This window comes from Rissa tridactyla, chromosome 1 (assembly GCF_028500815.1).
Source record: "Rissa tridactyla isolate bRisTri1 chromosome 1, bRisTri1.patW.cur.20221130, whole genome shotgun sequence".
Lineage (NCBI taxonomy): Eukaryota > Metazoa > Chordata > Aves > Charadriiformes > Laridae > Rissa > Rissa tridactyla.
Window position 1 is genome coordinate 142,668,733 of NC_071466.1, and position 7,215 is coordinate 142,675,947.

Consider the following 7,215-nt stretch of genomic DNA (forward strand, 5'->3'; position numbering starts at 1 on the left):
GGGGGCTCGAAGGGTTGAGATAACGACAGAATTCCAACTAGAGCTTGAAAAACGAACGTGCTGTATGCGTTTCTTGTATTAGGCAAATAGTCGCTGGTCGCCATGTTGCTTGGTTTGTTCTCATGGCTGTGTTATGTGAATTCCTATGTGTCTTATGTACTCCTTCCGATGATTTTTGTTACTTCTGGGAGAGGGATGAGGATTATCGTTTTGTTGTCCTGTGCAATATCGGCTTAAGAGATGATATCATCACTTGTTAGACAGTTACTTTGGGGCTTTTATGTGGTGGTGCTGTCCTGTCCGTACCTTGGGCATCGTCTCTCAGAATTTATTAATAATTACACCCAGTCTGTGGGGGAAACGGGGGGGGACGCTTTCCCAGCTCTTTTGCCTCCCTTTTCTCCTTCGGGGTCAGGTATGGCAGCTTTTGAGAATTTTGACTATCCTTGGGATACTCAAACCAGCCTGGTCCTATTGTTATGTCTGCTGAATGTGTTCACGTCCTGTTTAAGGTTAAACAGCTATTTAAGACTACTACCCGGAGATCTGCTCCGAGGCTGGATAGTCGGGGTGGCACGGCATTGGGGAGAACATGGGCAGGTACCTAGAGAACTACTCACCTCCAGTGGTCTGGGACTTCACTCCTGAGCGATTACAGGACCCTGATAAAGTGGTAGAATATTTGAAGGGAAAATGCTGTGGCTATTCTAGAGAGGCACAACTCACCACGCTGTGCTGGGCCCTGGCCAGTATCTACCAGGCACTGCTCAGAATTATGCAGCACCGTCAGCGGGAAGAGATGGAGACCAGACCAGCAGCCACTGTGGCTGCTGCAACCCCTGCAAGGGACACTGTGGCTACTGCAAGCCCCGCGGCAGCCATTGCGGCTACTCCAACCCCCGCGGCAGCCACTGCGGCTACTCCAACCCCTGTGGCAGCCACTGCCGCTGAACCAGGGAACCAACCCGTGCCGGTATCAGTTGCCCCCATACAGAAGAAGAAGTACACAAAGAAATCAGTTCGCTTAGTAAGAGATGATGATGAACCAGGGTCATCACGAGAGCAGGAGGAAGAGGCAGAACCAGAGGTAATTAGTCGATCCCTATCCTTGAGTGAGCTGCGGGATATGCGAAAAGATTTTAGCCGACTTTCAGGCGAGCACATTGTCACCTGGCTGCTCCGGTGCTGGGATAACGGGGCCAGTAGCCTGGAATTAGAGGGTAGGGAGGCCAGGCAGCTGGGATCCCTGTCTAGGGAAGGCGGTATTGACAAGGCAATTGGGAAGAAGACCCAAGCCCTCAGCCTCTGGAAACGACTTCTGTCAGGCGTGAGGGAGAGGTACCCCTTCAGTGAGGATGTTGTATGTCAACCAAGCAAGTGGACTACCATGGGAAGAGGTAACCAGTACCTGAGAGAATTAGCCGTGCGGGAGAGGATTTATTATGACTTTGACAATGCAGACTTACCTACAGACCCTGATGAGGTGCAATGCACAAGGCCTATGTGGCGGAAGTTTGTACGGAGCGCCCATCGTCATATGCCAACTCATTGGCAGTAATGGAATGGAAAGGTGAAGAGGGACCAACGGTGGATGAGGTGGCTGGCCGACTCCGGAGATATGAAGAAAGTCTCTCTTTCCCCCTTGTCTCAGCTGTGGAGAAACTGTCGCGGAAGGTCCAGCAACTTGAAGAGAATATGTCCTACTCCCCACCTGTAGACGGGCCAGCGTCTCAGCTATTAGAAGCAGGCATTTCCCCACTCAAGAGAGAGTACAGAGGGTACACACCACGAGGCACCCTGTGGTTCTACCTGCGTGACCACGGAGAGGACATGAGGCAGTGGGATGGACAACCTACTTCGACCCTGCGGACAGGAGTTGCAAGGAAGGACAACCACAAAAGGGGATCCCTCCGGATCCGGGAGGTGCCGGAAAAAGGCCGGCCCAGTTTCCAGTGGGCAGTTCCCCAGGCCGAGCAGAAGGCCTGATCTTGCTTCTGATCCTCTTGAAGGAACTTCCAAGTCATTTATGCAAGAAGTGAGTAAGGGATACTATGACCAGTATTATAGAGGGGCCCTGCCTCTGGCCAGGTGGAGGAAAGGGACAACCGGGTTTATTGGACGGCGTGGATTCGATGGCCTGGCACATCAGACCCACAGGAGTATAAGGCTCTAGTGGACACGGGTGCACAGTGTACTTTAATACCATCAAGCTATAGAGGGGCAGAACCCATTTGTATTTCTGGGGTGACAGGGGGATCCCAAGAGTTGACTGTACTGGAGGCGGAAGTGAGCCTAAGTGGGAATGAGTGGCAAAAACACCCCATTGTGACTGGCCCAGAGGCTCCATGCGTCCTTGGCATAGATTACCTCAGGAGAGGGTATTTTAGGGACCCAAAAGGGTGCCGTTGGGCCTTTGGCGTAGTTGCCTTGGAGACGGAGCAAGTTAAACAGTTGTCTACCTTGCCTGGTCTCTCGGAGGACTCTTCTGTTGTGGGGTTGTTGAGGGTCGAAGAACAGCAGGTGCCGATTGCTACCACAACGGTGCATCGGCGGCAATATCGCGCTAACCGAGACTCTCTGATTCCCATCCACGAGCTGATTCGTCAACTAGAGGTTCAAGGAGTGATCAGCAAGACTCGCTCACCCTTTAACAGTCCTATATGGCCGATGTGAAAATCTAGTGGAGAGTGGAGGCTAACTGTAGACTATCGTGGCCTGAATGAAGTCACGCCACCGCTGAGCACTGCCGTGCCGGACATGCTAGAACTCCAGTACGAACTGGAGTCCGAGGCAGCCAAGTGGTATGCCACGATTGATATAGCTAATGCATTCTTCTCAATCCCTTTGGCAGCGGAGTGCAGGCCACAGTTTGCTTTCACTCGGAGGGGCGTCCAATACACCTGGAATCGACTGCCCCAGGGGTGGAAACACAGCCCCACCATTTGCCATGGACTGATCCAGACTGCACTGGAACAGGGTGAAGCTCCAGAACATCTGCAATGCATTGATGACATCATTGTATGGGGGAAACAGAGCAGAAGAAGTTTTGGAGAAAGGGAGTAAAATAGTCCAAATCCTTCTGAAAGCTGGTTTGGCCATAAAACGAAGTAAGGTCGAGGGACCTGTGCAGGAGATCCAGTTTTTAGGAATAAAATGGCAAGATGGACGCCGTCAGATTCCAATGGATGTGATCAACAAAATAGCAGCTATGTCTCCACCAACTAGTAAAAAGGAAACACAAGCTTTCTTAGGCATTGTGGGGTTTTGGAGAATGCATAGCCCAGATTACAGTCAAATTGTAAGCCCTCTCTATCAAGTGACCTGGAAGAAGAATGACTTTAAATGGGGTCTTGAGCAACGGCAAGCTTTTGAACAAATCAAACAGGAAATAGTCCACGCAGCGGCCCTGGGGCCAGTCCGGGCAGGACAAGATGTTAAAAATGTGCTCTATACCGCAGCCGGGGAGAATGGCCCTACCTGGAGCCTCTGGCAGAAAGCACCAGGGGAGCCCCGAGGTCGACCCCTAGGGTTTTGGAGTCGGGGATACAGAGGATCCCAAGCCCGCTGCACTCCAACAGAAAAAGAGATATTGGCAGCGTATGAAGGGGTTCGAGCTGCTTCGGAAGTAGTTGGTACAGAAGCAGCCCAGCTCCTCTTAGCGCCTCGATTGCCGGTGCTGGGCTGGATGTTCAAAGAAAGGGTCCCCACCACACATCATGCAACTGATGCTACATGGAGTAAGTGGATTGCATTGATCACACAGCGAACTCGAATGGGAAACCCCAGTCGCCCAGGAATTCTGGAAGTGATCATGGACTGGCCAGAAGGCAAGGATTTTGGAATGTCACCGGAGGAGGAGGTGACACGTGCAGAAGAGGCCCCACCATATAATAAACTGCCAGAAAATGAGAAGAAATATGCCCTGTTCACTGATGGGTCCTGCCGGATTGTGGGAAAGCATCGAAAGTGGAAGGCTGCTGTGTGGCGTCCTACACGACAAGTTGCAGAAGCCAGTGAAGGAGAGGGCGAATCGAGCCAGTTTGCAGAGGTGAAAGCCATTCAGCTGGCTTTGGGCATTACTGAGCGAGAAAAATGGCCAGTACTTTTACCTCTACACTGACTCATGGATGGTGGCGAATGCTCTGTGGGGGTGGTTACAGCAGTGGAAGCAGGGCAACTGGCAGCGCAGAGGCAAACCCATCTGGGCTGCTGAACTATGGCAAGATATTGCTGCCCGGATAGAGAATCTGGTTGTGAAAGTACGCCACGTAGACGCCCATGTACCGAAGAATCGGGCCACGGAGGAACATCAGAACAACCAGCAAGTGGATTGGGCTGCTAGGATTGAAGTGGCTCAGGTGGATCTGGATTGGCAACATACGGGTGAACTGTGCATAGCTCGGTGGGCCCGTGACTCCTCAGGCCATCAAGGAAGAGATGTGACACCGAGGGGTGGACTTGACCATGGACACTATTGCACAGGTCATCCATGAATGTGAGACATGCGCTGCAATCAAGCAAGCCAAGCGTTTGAAGCCTCTTTGGTATGGAGGGCGGTGGCTGAACTACAAGTATGGGGAGGCCTGGCAGCTTGATTGTATCACACTGCCACAAACCCGTCAAGGCAAGCGCTATGTGCTCACAATGGTGGAAGCAACCACCGGATGGATGGCTGGAAACATACCCTGTGCCCCATGCTACTGCCCGGAACACTATCCTGGGACTTGAAAAGCAAGCCCTGTGGCGACACGGTACCCCAGAGAGAATCGAGTCGGACAACGGGACTCATTTCCGAAACAGCCTCGTAGACACCTGGGCCAAAGAGCATGGTATCGAGTGGGTGTATCGCATCCCATATCACGCACCAGCCTCCGGGAAGAGAGAACGATACCATGGATTGTTAAAAACTACACTGAGAGCAATGGGTGGTGGGACTTTAAACCATTGGGACACACATCTAGCGAAAGCTACCTGGCTGGTTAACACCAGGGGATCTAACAATCGGGCTGGCCCTGCCCAATCAAAACTTCCACGTACTGTAGAAGGGGATAAAGTCCCTGTAGTGCACATGAAGACCATGCTAGGGAAGCCAGTCTGGGTTAGTCCTGCCTTAGGCAAAGGCAAACCCATCCGTGGGATTGCTTTTGCCCAAGGACCTGGGTGCACTTGGTGGGTGATGCGGAAGGATGGGGAAGTCCGATGTGTACCTCATGGGGATCTCATTTTGGGTGAGAATAGCCAATGAATCAAATTGTGTGCTGTTAATTACTAAGTAACACTGTCACTGTGTGTCCTCATTGTTATAATTGCTATCAGTTGTACTACGAGTAAGGCACAGGGGTGATGGGATAAGAACTGACCTCAGCAGCTGGCGCCCAGCAACTTCCTCAAGATCTACATCTTCAGCCCACGGACTGCGTGCATGAGCCACACCGAGTGCACCGGTCACAAGCTCCGAAAAATACAGCATGCAACAGACCAGCACCACCCAGCGTCTCACCTGCCCTGAGAGACTGTTCTAACAGATGGAGCCCAAAGCCATGGATTCAAAGAACTCCACGGACACTTTGGAGGGATGGCCCATAAACTAAGGGCATTATATCCGCATGAATATACATGGGGGTATATATATATGACAGGGGAAAGTGGTGGCAATTCATTGGAACCTGTAAGATCTGGGCATGGCATAGACGGTATGGAATAAGGGGTGGATAATGTCCCGGTTCCGGCAGGGATAGGGTTAATTTTTCCTGGTATTCCATGCCGTGTGAGCCATGCCCACCCTGAGCTGCCGGGGGAGGGGGCAGGAAGTCGCCGCTTGGAGTGGGCTGGGGCGTCCCGGGTCCGGTCGGGGAGCGGCGGTTCCGTAATCGTGTTTGTATATGCCTCTGTCCGTGTTATTGTTGTTGTTTGCCTGTTCCCTTTGCTGTTCTGTTAAACTGCCTTTGTCTCAACCCAAGAGTCTTGCCTTTTTTCTTCTGATTCTTCCTGTATTGGGAAGGCGCGAGTGAGCGGCACGTGGTTCTTTGTTGCCGTCTGAGGCTAAACCACGGCAGTCCTTTTTCGGCGCCCAACGGGGGGCTCGAAGGGTTGAGATAACGACAGAATCCAACTAGAGCTTGAAAAAACGAACGTGCTGTATGCATTTCTTGTATTAGGCAAATAGTCGCTGGTCGCCATGTTGCTTGGTTTGTTCTCATGGCTGTGTTATGTGAATTCCTATGTGTCTTATGTACTCCTTCCGATGATTTTTGTTACTTCTGGGAGAGGGATGAGGATTATCGTTTTGTTGTCCTGTGCAATATCGGCTTATGAGATGATATCATCACTTGTTAGACAGTTACTTTGGGGCTTTTATGTGGTGGTGCTGTCCTGTCCGTACCTTGGGCATCGTCTCTCAGAATTTATTAATAATTACACCCAGTCTGTGGGGGAAACGGGGGGGGACGCTTTCCCCAGCTCTTTTGCCTCCCTTTTCTCCTTCGGGTCAGGTATGGCAGCTTTTGAGAATTTTGACTATCCTTGGGATACTCAAACCAGCCTGGTCCTATTGTTATGTCTGCTGAATGTGTTCCACGTCCTGTTTAAGGTTAAACAGCTATTTAAGACTACTACCCGGAGATCTGCTCCGAGGCTGGATAGTCGGGGTGGCACGGCATGTGGGAGAACATGGGCAGGTACCTAGAGAACTACTCACCTCCAGTGGTCTGGGACTTCACTCCTGAGCGATTACAGGACCCTGATAAAGTGGTAGAATATTTGAAGGGAAAATGCTGTGGCTATTCTAGAGAGGCACAACTCACCACGCTGTGCTGGGCCCTGGCCAGTATCTACCAGGCACTGCTCAGAATTATGCAGCACCGTCAGCGGGAAGAGATGGAGACCAGACCAGCAGCCACTGTGGCTGCTGCAACCCCTGCAAGGGACACTGTGGCTACTGCAAGCCCCGCGGCAGCCATTGCGGCTACTCCAACCCCCGCGGCAGCCACTGCGGCTACTCCAACCCCTGTGGCAGCCACTGCCGCTGAACCAGGGAACCAACCCGTGCCGGTATCAGTTGCCCCCATACAGAAGAAGAAGTACACAAAGAAATCAGTTCGCTTAGTAAGAGATGATGATGAACCAGGGTCATCACGAGAGCAGGAGGAAGAGGCAGAACCAGAGGTAATTAGTCGATCCCTATCCTTGAGTGAGCTGCGGGATATGCGAAAAGAT